Raw genomic sequence first — 17,480 nt, forward strand, 5'->3', positions numbered from 1 at the left:
GAATCACTGGTTCTGTTTGCTTATGGAATTATTTGCAAAACTGGGATGTAACAATTCAGCCTTCTCATGCAAATCAGTATTCTTCTTTTTAGTTATTTATTATTATTTTGTCAAAATCTGAGATAAATCAATATTCTTCAGCTTTGTTGCTCTGAAATAACATTAAAATATCCTAGGGATCATCTTGTCCACATAATTTTCTCTTGTCTAGTCTTAGTCTCTGTTCAATATGTCCTCTCAGGCTAAAAATGTATTCAGCTCATGCATCATGAAAAAACACGAGAATCAGTCTTTGCTTTGGCTAAACATAACACAGTCGCTGGCTGGCTCAAACTCAGAGAATGAGTATTTTGGAATCCAGACTCAGAATGAGCCTTTGAACACTGCTTTCTTGTTTTCAGTGTTTTGTGTTAACAATCCGTGCCTGGGGCAGTGGTTAGGAGTCCCTGGTGTACTTTGATGCATCTGTTTTTCCTCTGGCATTGAAGACTATTTCCATAACATAATGTGTTTGCACATGTTCGCCTCCTTACCTTGTCAAATTATAACAGAAAATACTATAAACAGGCATCAAATAAATCATAAACAATGTAAAAGAGTTTTGTTTTTTACTGTAATGTATAAGTGAGACATTTGTATTGTTAAAAATAAGTCTAGGCTGTGTATGTGTGTCTGTGTGTGTGTGTGTGTGTGTGTGTGTGTGTGTGTGTGTGTGTGTGAATTTTGAGGAGGTGGCTGAATGTCTACTGGGACAGCAGATGGCCAGCACTCACCCTTTAGGCTCTCTCTCCTCTCATTGGCCTGCTTGGCAGTGAGTCTGTTAAAACTGGTCTCAACCGAAAACTTGAACTGCATGCAGAACACACAATAACATGTATTGTAGCCATGGAGTTAGGTCGACTCATCAAAAGCTACTGTAGACAAATCCTAGACGTTTATCTAATATCAGTCCATGCTGTTGACTGCTGACATGATGGAGGTTCCTCCCTAACCAAGGCAGAAAACTATAATAAAGACTATAAATCTGCAAAGATTATTATATATATATATATTATTATTATTATTTTGCAAATGTAATTTACTATATATACTAAAGGCTCAATATATAACCTTGGTTGTATAAGATGGTTCAGTCTGCCTCATAGTTTTTAAAATATATTTATTTGTTTTATTCTTCACATATTTTAGAAAGTTTTACTGCCGGCCTTTTTAAAATTGGTACCACTTTACATAGCACCCTGTAAAAGGGATTATAAACACCAATTCTGTTAGTAATGGTTGATAAATAATTTACTATTGTGTTATTGATGAATTAAAAAACTTTCATGAGGAATGTTAGCTGGTGTTTATTCTTTCTATTTGTTGTTAATATAGTTGGTAATGTTAGTAATCATTAAATAAATGTTCATGGGATTCTCATTTTGTAGTAAGACATATTGCATTAGTAAATGATAGTAAAGGATTTATTAAACTTAAATGAAGACATTACTTAATACTTACTAAATCATTTATTAAAGTGTGTCTTGTTAAAAAGTGAATAAACACTAGCGAAAAGGCAACGCAAACTTTTTTTTAATTTTTTTTTTTTTATAGTTTCGGCACAGCTGTGGGTTTGACTGTTACAGTCTGACAGCATACGTCTGGCAAACTAAATGTGGCTTACTCTGGGCTTTGGTGCACTCCCAAAATGGATTTAGCTCAACAAACTCCACTGTACACTTATTGGATGTGACAGGAAATAAATGTGCAAGTCACACTGATCTCAGCGTGCGCTCCTGATGTGTGCTGAAAGACGGTGTAAAATTAAACTCATGAAGAGAGATGCAAGTAGCAAGTGTTTATGTGTGTGTGTGTGTGTGTGTGTGTGTGTGTGTGTGTGTGTGTGTGTGTGTGTGTGTGTGTGTGTGTGTGTGTGTGTGTGAGTGAGGACCAGTTTGAGTCTAGGTATTGAGAGTGAGAATGTTTTGGAATATTTTGGCTGGTTCTCACTTCAAATATTCAAGGTTTAAAGTTTTAGGGTTGAATAAATAAAAAATAATGGTTTATTACAATTTGGGTTTTATTTTTTTAGTTTAAGTACTCTGAACTAATTGTTAAGATCTCAGAATGTGGCAAAGCTAAAACTAAGTTCAAGGGGCAGCAAACAGTAGCGGTCAGATAACCATACAGGCTGTAAACAAGCTAATGTTTTTGCCAGATTATCTTAATTTGAAGATGGAATAAAAAGTGAGTAAACCCGTAATGTTGCTAATAATCTCTCACCGCATAGGAAAATCTTGAGTGTGCATAACTACAGCAAATATGGTAGGTCAAAGTTGAACCAGGAAGTTGTCAGCTAAACAGACAGCTTGGGTATTAATGTTGAAAGTTTGCCTTCATTTTCTCTTCCAAATAAGTTTGACTTAACCTTGTGTATTTTGCTTTGTTCAATATCTATTTTTGGTAATGCCACCGAGTCCCCAGATCTTAACAATTACTTTGGTGAGTACAATGTTAACATAATCAATAGAAATATATATATTTTTTTGGATTTCCAGAATTAGGTTCAGGTTAATGTTACATACTGTACAGTTTTGGGATGAAGCATGTTGTGTTAAGGTTAAGGTTGCTAATGCAATTTGTCAATAAGGGTCCCCACGTAAACAAGTACAAGTGTGTGAGATGGTGAGAAAGAGAGAGTCCTTATACAGGTAATTAAAATATGTACCCTTTTGATTTTTCCTCTTTGCTGTTTTAAAACTCAACAAAGCAACTAATAGTTCTTAGTAAAAGCTAATTACTCATGCAGGAAAATTGCTGTCACTTGTTCATCCAGCTGTTCTGTAGCCATGACCATGGAAATACTTATCTGTACTATTCTACACTTCATAAAAATGTAATCACCAGAACCATAGATATTTGTTGAGCTTCATACCAAACATTGTTGCTTTTGACTTTGCTTGCAAACCTGTCCAAACAAAACACTTCATGATAAACAGATGCTAACACTAAGAGCATACATATGCTATGTAAGAAGGAATCTTATATGATTATCAAAATCTCAGTACTTATTCTTACAAGCCAACTTGTGAAATTGTAAAGTGAGTTGAAGTTGCTGGTTGTTCTGTTTCTGGAGTCCTTTGGTCTGGGGATGTGTCTTCACTCTCAGAACATCTGACTGATGATGAATGAAATTAAGTCTGTGCCTGTGTATATATCCATGATTTTGTGCTGTGGGAAAAGACAGCAGAGACACATGCGGGTCCTCTCAGTACTATGTCTTCTCTGGTGTTAGCTTGTTGGTGGAAAAGAGAATAACAAGGATGAAGTGTAGATTCAGGCCAGTCCTCTCTGTTCGCATTTCAGCTGCATTCAGATTTGCTCCTCCGTCAGAGGCACAGTGCTTAGACCTAAAATCATATCCAGAGTGACATGCAGCTTTAGAGGAAATGTTGTAACCCAATCCCTGGGAAGTTTTTGTGCTTAAATGAGTTTTGAGACAGATGGTGAAGCCTTGTACAGAAGTTTTATATCCTCTTTTTTCAGACAATCCACACTGGTTCAACCTGATTCTTTCTTTACTGTTGCAGTCCTTTGTGTTGCACCGCAACAGGCCACTGTCTTGATTTGTGCAACATTGTCTCAGTTCCACGCTTTGCCCTCTCCGATGCTGCGCTGCACGTGGCTTACAGATCCAATCACAGATCAGAATCACACATGGCACCAGAAAATAGACCATTGTCCCGCTGTACCGACCTTCCACAGAGGGATCTTTGATGGTGTGCAGAGCCGCTGCACAGACTGAAACATCAACACCATTCAGTTCCATGAGTGTTTTCACCATCAATAAACATGTAGAACAAACAGATTTACAGTAAGAAATGGCAGTCTTTACGTCAGGTATTTTGGTCAAATCATGATGAAGGTAATAATACAACCTTGAGTAAACATCTCATCGCGCACATATGTGAAAGAGCACTGTATCTACAAAAACACCAACTGTAAAACACAAATACAAAAAAAACCCGCAAATTCTTGTGGCAGTCAGTGGCACTGCTTTGGCCTCTCAATTCTCTCATCACCTTCTGTTCATGTGCATGTTGCCACTATTATTGGAGTATCACTATATTAATAGGCACGTAAAGCTGCCTAGAATATCATATAATCCCCAAATCGGCTTTGTACCATATTGTACTTAGGTACAATATATACAGGTGTGGTTGAAGAACAGTCTAAGGTACAGGTGATGTTAGGTGTGGCAGGATAATCTAATAGCTGATACTGTGTTCAGGCAAATATATCAGATGGAGGTGTATATATAGACAAAGACGAGCAGCAGGAGGTTGAGTATGATGCCGATGACTCCCAGCACAGCCAGGAATCTCTCCTCTGGTGTGCTCAGGTGTGGACACGTTAGGTCCATGTAAATCTTTTTCAGTCTCTCTACTAACTACATAAACTAGTATTTAGCAATGGGTGTGAGTAATAATCTGTATATTTGTATAAATGTTCTATTCAAGTAGAATAGTTAATATTAGTCCGTTAATAATTCACTTGGCAATGGTGGTCGCTTTTAATAGTTTTAATGGCGTACCACATCTTTCCCTATCCAATAGTTTGGTCAAGTTAACTCAAAGGGGCCTTCGTTGTCAAACCATTTAGATAAAATGAACTGGCAGTGATATCTTAAATGTCACAAAGGTGTTTGATTGTTTAAAGACACACTTTACATGTTATGTGACAAAGAGGAAGATGTAACACAGTCAAATAGGACCACCATTAGATCAACAACACTTGTCTGAGCAGTCACAGAAATGCTTTGCCCCAGTCATATGAATACAGATACCCATTACTAGACTGGACATACTGTCATGTGACGTGTGGTTGTGTGGAATTGTCTTGAAGACGCAGTTTCATTAATTGGAGGAAAGTGCAGATGATTCCACCTGCAACTTCTTCCCTGTGATTGGCAGTCGTTTTTAGCTAACAGAGCAAAGCTGTCTTAAGGGATAAGCAGTGATGCAGGTGTAGATAAATATGGCTACTATCCAGCTGAACACACTTCCAAGGATCTTCACATCTTAACGCTCAATCTGAATACTCAAACCCTCTTAGGTATATAAATACTTAAAGAGGAGGAGGGTAGCAGTGCGGAGAAAGGTTAGGGACAGTGCCAACGTCTCTCGTTCAAATTCTTGCCGAAAACCTTAGGTGACGGAGGTGTAGATGTAGACAAATATGACCACTAAAAGATTGAGGATGGTACCGATGATGCCCAGCACGGCTAAAATTCGCTCCTCGCGGTCGTTCGTGGTGTCTTCCTCTCTAGCGTGAGCGCTGCAGACATAGCGGCTGCCGGGGACCATGGTTACCATCACAGAACCCCACCCCCACAGGGTGCCACGCCTGGATATGGAGAAAGTGATGGGGGCAGAGGCGAAAGACAAATGGAAATAGGAGGCAGAAGAGAAAGAAACAAGTTACTGATTTGAACAGAGTAGCTAAAATTTGTCCCTCTCTTTCCCAAACACACGCACACACACACACACACACACACACACACACACACACACACACACACACACACACACACACACACACACACACACACACACACACACACACACATCTTTTTAGTCACAAACATTTCCCTGCATGCATTTGGGTATTGAATATTAATAAATAAAGGGTTTAAGTCAGTGGAGAATGAAATGAGATTTTGACGTTGTTCTGCTCCACATCTGCACCAATAGTAGAAGTGTCTTCCATTTGTCTCATTCTTCCAGTTCTTTTTGTCCTCTTTACCCTCTTCTTGGCATGCATCTTGTTTTCTTCATTCTTTTCCTCCTTTCTACTCTTTCTTTCACTTCTCCTACTGCTCTTGTCCTCACATCTCCCCTCTTCTCACTACCTGTTTCTCTTCCTTAGTCTTTTCTCACTTCTTTCACATTCCCATTGACTGCAAGACAACATCCAAGACAGTGCCAACTGCCTGTAGTGCTATCAAGTAATTGCACACCTTCATCACATTAACCTCAGGTTCCTTCTTCAGTCACCTCTTCTCTTCCTCAAATATTTCTCCCACCATCCTCAACTTTTACCTATCACTTCTTCTCTCCCTCCTTTTCTTAACTATTAGAACTTTGATACATTTTGATCAAAATATATCATATGAACAATAAATTTAAGCTGGTGTTAGCATTCCTTATAGACTTTAGGCCCCCATTTTTCCTGCTTCTCTTTTTCTTTCCTCTGTCACTAAGAGTGCTGATGTGGGATCAGTGGTATCAGTAAAAAATGATTGAGGTTGGATGCTGATGAGAAAATGATCTGCAGTCCTCTCAGACAGTTTGGGAATGCAGAGAGAAAGGGAGGTTAGGATGAGGACACCCAAGTGTGTTTATTCATATCTGTGTGTGTGTGTGTGTGTGTGTGTGTGTGTGTGTGTGTGTGTGTGTGCGCTACAAGAGAATGACTTCCGGGCTTTATGTGAGATCCCCACTACACTGAGCTGTTCACACTTAGGTCCACCAGTCAGTAACATTGGTAAATGTTGTCAATAATTCACATTGCTTCAATAAAAGCACAGACAAATATATATACATATATATATATATATGTGTGTATGTGTGTATGTGTGAATGTGTGCACATAAGTAAGGACGGGGACATAGCACTATCTTTTGATGCAGCTTAGCCATTCAACAGTGTAACATGATTATTTCCAACCCAATTAGAGGGAATGCATGACACACCTCAAACTCAGGGCCATAAAGCCCCCAGATAGAAGAGATGAAAAGAAAAAAACAAAGTAAAGTACAATAGAGAAAATAGAAAACACCAGAAATGTTGACTACAACAGACAGTGTTGTTGCAATGAAAGGTATGATAAATACAGTATTAAAGATAAACCAAACTGTACACTGCAAAAACTGTGGTTATACCTTCACTTCCTGGCGCTGTGGGAGAAAACGGCTGGCCACATGTTAGCGTGTATCCAGTATTCACCATTTAAGGGTCCACTTAAGGTCAGTCTAAACAAGCTATATTGTGTTCTGTACTGTAAGTTGACCAAAAGCACAAGGCAGTCTAGAAAATAAGCTGTCAAATACTTTATGTGTATTGCAGCATGATCTTACATTGTACAGTTTTGTATTTGTCAGATGTGGACTATGGGCTTTTTAAGCATGTCCTTCTGAAATGTGTTGTCTTTTACTACACGTTTTGATATATGATACTATGTTGTATTCTTTTTACATTTGATTTGCAAATATTGTATTATGGTTTAGTACTTTTTGTAGCATTGGGATACCATTACTTTGCATGCAACAATGTGTACAAATAATGGATTAAGAATCTCTACTCCTAATTGTGTTGTATCCTCATCTGATCTTCTGAGGGCATTTATATTTGTTACAGCATATGTGTATTTGTACATTGTAAATGTGTATACATACTGTACATATGCTTGAAAAAAGAAAACATTGACAGTATTATGCCATTCAACTGCACTTTTCTACCATCCAGTCACAAGCTCACACATTAGACTAAGCAACTCCCCACATTCAGTTATTCCAACACTCTCTTTCTTTTCCTCCCTCCTTCCCTCTGTTCAAGAACACATATCCTAATGAACCGCAGCAGCTCAAGCATTTAGTCATTGAAATTATTTTTGAATACATCAATTTTATTTCAGCTATTTAAACCTTTACTATTCCACCACATTACTGTCACAAAAGAGCAGGAGGAATTGGATTTGATTGTCTTGTGGTCTGTAGACGAATTTATAGCTAAATGACCAAAATGCATCCCCTATAGCAGAGAGAGTACAAGAGCAGAGGGGTTGTTTAGTTTAATATGTTAGTCTAGTCTGCCTGACTCATTGATCCTTTATCTGACTGAGGTTCGTGCAAGTTAGAATCTATGTTCCCGACCATGGCTCTTAAATGTTAGTACTGTGCTGTGTTTTGATAAATCTATGGCGCTGTCCATGGTGCTGAAATAGCAGACAGATATGTAATTCTGAGTGCTGACCAGTTTTGTCTTCACTAGTCGTGGGTGAACGAAACAAATTGGGTCCGTCCCCCCTGTTAAACATCACAAATTGCCTATTGCTTGCGATAATTTATAGAGTATTTTTTTACCCTTTATTAGTGATAAAAACATTTAAACATAATTTTGTCAATTTGAAGGTTTTTCCCATAAATCCCGGTTAGTTGCATTTTTGACAAATTAAATCTCATGTTTGCCCATTTCAGTCTAAGGGGTTAGTTAAAAGTTTCTCCCTGTACAGAAAGCTTTTATTCAGAATTCAGATTTTGACTATAACTAACTAACTAAAACAATAAAGCTGTGTTCCTAACTCTGAATTCACTAATGTATTCATATAATTTTCATGCAAACAAGGCACCATTTCAATACAATGTGTAATTAAAGCTGCACATGGCAAATATTATTCTAAATTTGTTTTGAACCAGACCACAAGGACACAGTATCATACAGTAGTACAGAGGGGAATTCACCAACGGCTTTCCCACTGAATGAGCAATGCTAGGTGGTCTGCCCCATGAAATTCTTGCATAATATTCATCATAATTGGTGCAGATAGCTGCTCTGCTCTCGCTGTCAAATTAATTTATATAGGGTGTGATATGAATTCCCTACGGATGGTCCAACTGCAGTGCAGTGTGCATTACTCTGGGAGTCTGAGGGGTTACATTCTCTACCGGTGTAATCTCATGGAAACATCTAGAATGGAAATAAGAGCCTGTGACATTACACACAGAAAAAAAATTGATTTACTGAAAGAAGTCACTAATTAAGTAAAATACAAGTTTTGCTTCAGAAAGTTTCATTTTTGTAAATGTTAGCAGTTTTGTTTGTTCCTAAAATAGCCGACAAGCACTGCAGACATAACCAGGAGGTTTAATGTTCTTGAAGGACTATTTGCCCTTCATTACACATGTAGTGCCTCCTCTGAGGCTGTGTAATGTTCTCAACAAGCTTCACAAACAACATGTTTAATTTTAAGGTTTTATTAGTACGATTTCAATGGATGGAGCTTTTTAGAGGTTAATGGGTGGTTGTAAGCACTGCTTAAGAAGCCTATCAGGGGAAGAAGGTCTGTTGAGGATGGCGTTTGATTTTATCTGACGTAGGCTCATCACCAGGGAATTGGAATTGCATTATTTCAGGAGGAAAATGATTTATTTTGGACAAAATTGCAATCTTCTACAAATAATGTGGGGATTGGTTAAATCGCAGGATTGCAGATTTGTGGGACTGTTTGGAATTTAAAGGACTGATAAAATGTGTTTTCCTGTATCCATGATGAGACATTTTACGTAACTTAATTACAGCTCCAGTTGTGTTTACACAAGCCTCCATATTTTTAAGTATGGTCTAAATAGCCAGCTGTGTGTTTAGATAGATAAATAGAAAGACAGATGAGCTCAAATTTATAATAAGACCGATTGAGGATGAGCAGAGAGACAGACAGTAAAACACTGTACAGGAGAGAGCGAAAGAGAAAGACAAACAGACTAACTGAGTAATAGGCAGCCAGACAAATATGCTCACTTACATAATTTGACATAAATAGAGGCAGACCTGCCAACATGCTGCACTCTTTTGCCCCATCTCACATTAGCATCCAAACCAGCAGCTTAAAAATGCTTTGTCCCATTACACATATTAGTAAGAGATACAGTCTAGAGAGAAGAGAACTATAGAGGTAAATAAGAGATTGAAGAATGAAAGGACACTGAAAAAGGAATGAGATTGTTGGAGATAGAGGATGGAAGAAAATATGGATGAGGAAGTGCGTGCATGCGTGTGTGTGTTTGGGTAATTCGTGAAGTCTCAAATAGCAGCAACCTTTCCCTTTGAGATGCTTTAACGGTCTTGTTCTGATCTTTGTCTGAAACATTAGCAAAAGGTAGACTAGATTGTCTCCACATCTTGTAATGTGCATTACACACACACACACACACACACACACACACACACACACACACACACACACACACACACACACACACACACACACATATTTCATCTCAGGTGTACTCTAATTTGTATTTTTAATCTGCATACAGGCTTCATTAATTTTGTAATCGAGGATTATTACATATTTACATTCATCATGCACATGCTCTCATCTCACGTTTTTCTCTACATCCTCAAGCTTTTGCACGCTCTTTTTTCTGACAAGAGCGAATATACAGTATAAAACACTACATATACACATGCGTGAACCTAGTTTACCCACTATTGCAGTGTGAGTAGAGTAGATCCAGTACTGAATGTCCTCACAGTTTTTAGCTACTGACTGGCACTGACTCCAATGCTGTTAATGAGCAACTAAGTTCCATAAAGAGTTTGGTCTACTTAATCGTTTTAGGTGTATATTCATATTGGATACTAATGATTTTAGTGTCTAGGACTTTTATCTTTAATTATTGTGGAATGATTTAACATGGAATTAAAATCAGACCACTCAAACATGGTCGATTGTTTAAATACACTGTTACATTTCTATGTATGAAAAGATTAAATCACATAGGATCAACTCACTGCTTTATCTACCCAGCAATCATAGTCATAATCATAGCAGGGTTGATAGTAGTTTTGATAACACCCGATTTAATTTAGTTTCCCACAGCTACCAGCACGTCACCTGTGCCACATGGCAGGCAGCTGTTGGTTTGAATGGATGAATGTTTTATTGCTCAACCTTTCCCCACATTTCCTTTTAGTAATATGATAAACTGTAATCTTTCATTTGCAGTATCTGTATATCTCCACTCATTTTTATTCATTGTCACTTGTGTGATTATGTAAGTACAGTTATAGGGTATAAACAATGTATCATTGCAGAAAGATCTGGTCTGTGGTCTATCACCAGCACAAATGCCACCTATAAATATCTGCTTTTTTCAGGTTGTCTTTTTAACACATACACTCTTGAATTTCCCCTTGGGGATCAATAAAGTATCTATCTATCTATCTATCTATCTATCTATCTATCTATCTATCTATCTACTATTTCACTTTTTACATGACCACCAGCTAGATGAATTATTTTAGAATTTTTTATTTAGAAATAAATTGCTTTAATATTTAAGACAAAAGTATATATATAACCCACACAGCATTGCACAGATTGATATCCTTCACGCTTCACCCAAACTCAGCTGTTTTTCTGCCATTTCCCAATCTGCCATTCATTGCAAAGTAATCTGTCTTTGAGCGTCCTGGGGGGGGGGTTTAAGATGCTGACCATAAAAGCGCAATATACTAGGTTTGAGTCCAGCTGTGTTGCATGTCATCCCCCACCTCTCTCCTTTCATTTCCTTTCAGCTCAATAATAACAGCAAAATGCCTCCAAAATATTATTGAAATCATTGTAGCTAAAACCTTGGTTCTCTGATTTGAATGATTTGAGAGCCTAATGTCAAGAGTACTAAGTGTAACGTGGATGTTTGTGGGATTTTAACTTCATCTCATTGTATGATCTTGACATTGACATCTCATGATGAGGACATTTTACGTTTTTTAACTCTAATCAAGCTCCAAGATATTTGATTATTGGTAAGCAAGACAAAATACTAATAATGTATGTGATGCACTGTGCCTTGACTATCCAATAGTGATCAGGTAATGAAGGATTTGCAGGTACTGATTGGTAGTGTTATTGACTCCACAGAAAGTCTCAATCACTGATCTTAAAGCTTTTGTGGTTGCTACAATACAGACATCTCCGTTCAGCAGAGATCAATGACACACACATACATATGCACAAGAAGAGACCTTGTGTGGGCCAAAACTGAGCTGTAAAGATCAGCTGTTTGTTGCCAAAAGACATATCTTTGCATGGTGAGCAATGAGGCAGCTGTTTACGGATTGTAATGTTATTTTATGAAGCCTACATGAAAAAAACATACATGCTTTAGATACATTCACAAAGTCTCTTGTTTCTGTCTCTAGCTATATCTCTTTCACGCACACACGCATGCACGCATGCACACATGCACTGAGCTGATGCACAGAGTGATTGTGTGGGAACCAGATCCCTATGACACTAAAGCGTTCCCCGGCCTCATTACGAGCTCGGCTGGCCAGTGCTGCTAGAATACGACGCCAGCGGCCATGAAGCGACTGTCACTTCTCCTCAGACACAGCCCTGCTTCTTCTGAGTTTGTACATGTGTGTTTTTATAGTGTGTGTATGTATGTGTGAGGAAAAACTAGAGAGGGAAAGAGAGGATGAGTGTGTTTACTGTAAGACAGTGTGACACCATATATGTGCTGTATTTGTGACAGTAAGAAAAGAGTGATAGTGCGTCAGTGTGAAGGAGAAATTGTGAGAGAAAGTATGTGTTTGGTTCTGTTTGCTTAGTTGTAGCTAGCTGATTCTAGAAACACAGATAAGAAAATCTAAATAATATAGATGACATTTTTAACACTAAATACTTTTTTAGATAAGTGTTCAACTAGATCGATCCATGAAGCTTTGAGAGGTTATCATCTGTAAAACTCTTGCAAAACAGCGAGAAAGTCACAGCATTTCCCTATGTGATGCATTCGCTGCTATGATATCAAGCACATTTCTCACACGACCACAGGCACCAAGCACATTCTGCCTAACAATGAATTCACAACAAGAAAAACCCATCCTCCCTATCATCCAGAGGCAATAATGAGTATATTAAGAGGACACGGTGCCCATATATCACCTCTGATTTCAGCATCAGACTTCACATCTCATGGAATCATAAATCTTTTGTAGTTTTTGGTGTTGGGAGAAAGTTAATGTTCACACATAGGATGATTTAACGATTATCAGTTCATGTTGGTACATGACTACAAAGAGTTCCTTAATTAGAATTTAACAACATTTGTGTCTGTACTCTATATGGGGACAGTCATACTGCAGATATATATTATTCATTACTGCATGTATGGCTACAGTATAACATACCATTCCACCATACCATAACAAATGGGAGTGAAATATCCTCTGACATTAATACTGTAGACGTCCTGTATGGTTTATCATGCTATATGGCTTTGTTTTTCAACCACTATGCCGCGATGAGAGATTCTCAGGTGTTAATTTGACCTAATTGGTCCAGAAAATGTATCTTAAGTTGTGCCAAATAATTGAGTTGAGCTCTTGTTGAGCGTCTATGGTTGCACTAGTGGTGGTAGGCAAAGTCGACGTTTAATTAAATACTCTTCCATGCCTGTAGGTAGTGGTAGCTAGCAGGATTAGTGATGACCTTAATGATTTCAGTAGATAGAGTTAGAGATGCAGGTAGATGCAAGTGACGATGCTAACAACAAAGATGGATAAATATTTAAAGAGGAAAAATACAGACCCTTGACGTGATACTGATCAAAGTCCTTCCAGACCTAACACTGATGAAGAGCCCATTAAAAGTGGGCATCAAAAGAAAGAAAAAACGGTGAGCTCAAGGCAATACAGTGACACTTATCTGTCGTAGAGTTTCTTTCACTGGGGATCCTGCTACACCAACTCCATTGTGCTTAGTATGTGGGGAAAAACTATCCAACAGTGCTATGGTCCCTAGCAAGCTCTAACGCTAATTTACGCCATTAATGAAACACCTATCACTCTAAAACAAGAACACAGAGTTGTTTGTTTGCGTAATCATACAGAGAAACTGGCGACTTTGATGAGGAAGACAACAAAGCTGTCGAAGCATGCTACCTAGTAGCTGAACATGTGGCCAAGTAAAAAAAAAAAAAACACACACTGTGGCAGAGACATTAATACGGCCGACCTGATGCTAGAGTGAGTATCACTATACGTCCTTATAATATTACATACTGTGATAAGCTAATGTTTCATTTTGTAGTATTTGGGATGCTGGTGTGCCATGATAATTTTTCAGTGTCGAAAGTGCGCTGTGGCACAAAAAAGTTCAAACAACACTGGTTTATAGGGTTGGTTCAGTTTTCATTCAGGTGCCAGGCTGAATGTCACGTGAACCTCTGTGCATCATATCATGTCAGATCACATGACCTGCATCCAAAAACTTAGCCAACCTCCTGAGGGAATATGATGCCCATTGTTGGATAGACAAACAGTGTACATGCACTCACACATAAGCACAGACACTGACACACATGGCAGCCATGACGGCGTACCATACATGTAACGTGTACTCACCACACATTGCACCAGGGGGGCTGCCAAAAACTCCCTTCTTTTTTGTCTTTATCCGAGCATGTTGTCAGTTTTTTCTTCTCCTCCGCCCTGTTGGTTTCTTTCACCTCTCTCTTCTCCTCCTCCTCCCCCTCCCTGTCCCCCCTCTCACCACTGCTGTTCAGGTCCAGCTCTGTCGCTGGTGGGGAGAATCCAGGCAACACACACACACACACACAACACACACTCACACAGCTCCGGGGGATGCTTTGAAAATACACTTAGACACAGCTGGGCTCACATACACCTCCACACCCACACAAGCATACACACAAACACAGCTGAGTTTTTCGACAGTCCTTATAGCCCTCCACACACATAAAAATGCAGCTGGTATATCCGCAGCTGAATGGAGACTGTGGCGTTGTGTCCTCCTGCGTTACTATTGTGATGTTTTGAGGAATCTGTGATTCAGGTCAGACCGAAGGAAGTCTCTATCTTAATTTCTTGGTTAAATTAAGTTGGAGGATTGTCCTTATGCAGTCATGGAGACAAAAACAAAGTATACACTCTGCTTCCAATTAAGGATGCTGTGTGTTGATGCACATTAAAGCATTTCCACACTTATATTTCCTCAAGCCATGACAGTAATCCTCCACTGGCCAAATCTCTGTAATGAGGTCATTTTCAGAGACAGTTGGAACAGTTTCAATCAGTCCAGGACAAAATAAAAATAGGAAACATTTGTGAATGCTTCAGCAGTGTTTGGCTTCTCTCATCTGGCAGTGATGTAGCCCCAGAGTGACTGTCAAAGCAGGTACAGCATGTCAATCCAAAATGGATCTGTATTCATCAGCCAGAGCTGGTTCATGTTCTCATAGAAAAGAAGAAATTGTTCTGGTCCTGATGTAGTCTTAGTGATCTCTCCAATTTTAATTTTCTTCTTCCTTGTTGTTCCCACACAAGATGAAGGTCCAGTTCCTCTCTCTGTAGTTATTCCACTCTCCCAGAGATCGTGCACAGCTGGACCAAGATCTGTATGTCTTGTCTGAATTTGTAGCAACATTTGAACTTAACCCAACTCAGCTGCCATCTGACACACTTAACAGCTTGTCTATTCTGGTGTAAAAATCCCTTAGAATTAAAAAAGCAAGTGTTTTTTCCTTCTGTTTCCCCCTCCGTGGTGCAAGGAGCGAGTTCTTTCCAGAGTGGGGTGTCAGCATCAATATTTAATGGGAAACTCTTGCTGTGTTGCTATCAGAGTTAAAGTTTCCATGCCACGTCGTCTCTGTGTTCTGCTGTTTTTGGTGTGTTCTTCTCTTTTTTTTTTACCTTTTCTCTCTATCAATTTGTCAACCTTCTTGAAGCTTGTCCTGCCATATGCAAACCTCAGTAATGTCCCCTCCCTGTAGTAAGACACAGTCACTCAGGACTTTTATTTTTCATTAAGCCTGTCCTTCTGTCCTTCACTGTTTTCTGTCCACTCTCCACCCTGCAGCAAACCTTCAATTAACCTTCCCTCCAACGCTCTTCAGAAACCTTCACTTTGTAAACTTGCCTTCGTCTCCCTCTAGCAAGCTGATTCACTTGGCCTATATCTTACATCCTCCTGCCAGTGTGGCTGCTTCTGTCTCCTCCTGTCCTTCTGTCTAATGACTGCTCAATTCTGGTCAAGTCCTCTGTATTTCCCTCCTCTTGCATGCCGAATACATACTATTCTAGCTGCTGTGCTCTGACTCATACTGCTCTCTCCTCCCTTTTCCTCCCAGAAGCTTGCTAGTTTTTTTTTTTTTTTTTACTCCTGTCTCTAACAGCACATTAGAATCCATTCAACATTTCTCTTTTGTCCCAGGCAACGAAAAGAGACATCTGCATCTTGTTGAGACAGATGGAAGGACAGCATGATTACAGGTGGTTTCTTCTCTCCTCTTCTGAAACAGAGGTGTCTTTTCACTTGCTGTGGTCACTGATGCAAGTTTGCTCCCTTTTTCCCCCTTCTGCTGCTTCTTCAAGTACACGTTTGTCACAGTCTAGAAAAAGAAATGGAAAATCTTGCCTGAAAACAAACACAACAGAGAGACTATCTGAAAGGGATAGAGAATGATTGGAGAAGAATGATATGTGGAGAATAAAAAATAGATGCCCTCAGGATCTGTTGAAGTGACAGCAGAGGAGATATGGAGAGAGAGGGAGGAGGCAGGGCAGGAGGAGGAGGATGAAGAAGAGGGGGAGAAAAAAGCTTGTGTGTGTGGGTGGAATGAAGAGATTATTGTAAAATGGACATGGATTGAAGCGAGAGGAGAATCAGGAAGGAAGGAAGGAAGGAAGGAAGGAAGGAAGGAAGGAAGGAATGCATGCATGGGTGAGTGGATGGAAGTGCATGGATGGAATGAGGGATAGATGGATACAGGGGGAGAAAGATGGACATGTGCATGGATTTATGGATGAATGGATGAATGCTTTGACAGGTTGACTGCTCTTCTATGACATCCAGGAAAGCTGTCATGGAAAGAAAAGAAGAAAAGGGCCTCTCCCAGTCTCTAATCAGTCAATACTATTAGTATTCAAAATATATAATTTAAATGTTTCATAAATAGTTTGAAGCTATTTGATATTTTACCTGTGTGGGAATCCTGTCATGCTCTCTCAGACAATGCTCCGCTCCTCTCTCTTAATTTCTACCTCTCTCATTGATTCTCTCCGTCCCCCTGTCTGCTCCTGCAGTCTCAGTCTGTGTTATCACTAAAATGCAGCATCCCTCTTCCCTCCCTCCTTGCCTCCTCTTCCACACCCTGTCTCTCCCACTTGGCTTCCCTCACCCCCCCTCCCCTGCTCCTGTTCTCTCTATATTTGTCCTTCTCTGCCTCTGCTCTGCCTCGTTTTCCTACTCTCTCCTTCCATCTCCTCTCCTTCTTCTTCCTCTACGACCTCATCCCACCCTCTGTTCCCTCTACCCCCCCCCCCCACCCCTTGCCCTGCCATATTTCATCACAACCTCTCCATCTTACTCTCTCTTTCGCTGTCCTCTCACTTGCTTTTTTCACCTCTCCCTTGCTAAGAGAAGCTTCGAGAACAGAGTGGCCAGGCTCTGGGAGTGGAAAGCTCTCAGGACAAGTGAACACCATTCATAACCATGCCACATGAATAATACACACACAATACATTCATATTTTCTCATACAGTATGCATGCACAAGTGGAAAATACACTAACACTCTCCGCCTCTCTCTCTCCATCTGGCTGACAAAAACAACAACACATCCTGCTGAAAAATAAACATACAGTGAGGTTTTTATTATTCATGCATACCTGAGCAACATTCACAACACAC

The 17,480-nt window shown here is 39.4% G+C and overlaps 1 long non-coding RNA gene across 1 annotated transcript; it reads right to left on the reverse strand.

Annotated features, from left to right (window-relative positions):
- Positions 1-1,188: 1,188 nt before the first annotated feature.
- LOC116048276 lies at positions 1,189-16,930 on the reverse strand. The gene is made up of 3 exons (XR_004104597.2): positions 16,771-16,930; positions 14,175-16,180; positions 1,189-5,385 (listed from the first exon to the last, which is right to left on the reverse strand). It is a non-coding gene; the product is annotated as an uncharacterized LOC116048276 (long non-coding RNA).
- Between the last annotated feature and the right edge of the window lie 550 nt (positions 16,931-17,480).

The sequence above is a fragment of the Sander lucioperca genome, chromosome 5 (assembly GCF_008315115.2).
Source record: "Sander lucioperca isolate FBNREF2018 chromosome 5, SLUC_FBN_1.2, whole genome shotgun sequence".
Taxonomy (NCBI): domain Eukaryota; kingdom Metazoa; phylum Chordata; class Actinopteri; order Perciformes; family Percidae; genus Sander; species Sander lucioperca.